Below are 296 nucleotides of genomic sequence, written 5' to 3' on the forward strand. Positions count from 1 at the left end.
TAATAGCGTTTTCGATTGGGGTGCACTGGCTGCACTCAGTGTCAAGAGCGTGTTCGATTGACAGTGCCAATGCGCACTTGGCTAGTGTCATGTGTTTATTTGATCGCACGACACTCGCGTAGTGCGCACTAAGTGGCACGAGATATTTTGACGATGCCAGTTCAGTGCACGTTTTATCCAGGGAATGGAAGTAACTCGTTACTTGTAACGAAGTTACAGTTACAAGTTACTTTTTTGGTAACTTTACTAGTAACTGCGTTACTTTTTTTCTTTGGTAACTGTAACGGTAACGAAGT

Source organism: Trachymyrmex cornetzi, unplaced genomic scaffold (assembly GCF_001594075.2).
Source record: "Trachymyrmex cornetzi isolate Tcor2-1 unplaced genomic scaffold, Tcor1.1 scaffold388, whole genome shotgun sequence".
NCBI lineage: Eukaryota > Metazoa > Arthropoda > Insecta > Hymenoptera > Formicidae > Trachymyrmex > Trachymyrmex cornetzi.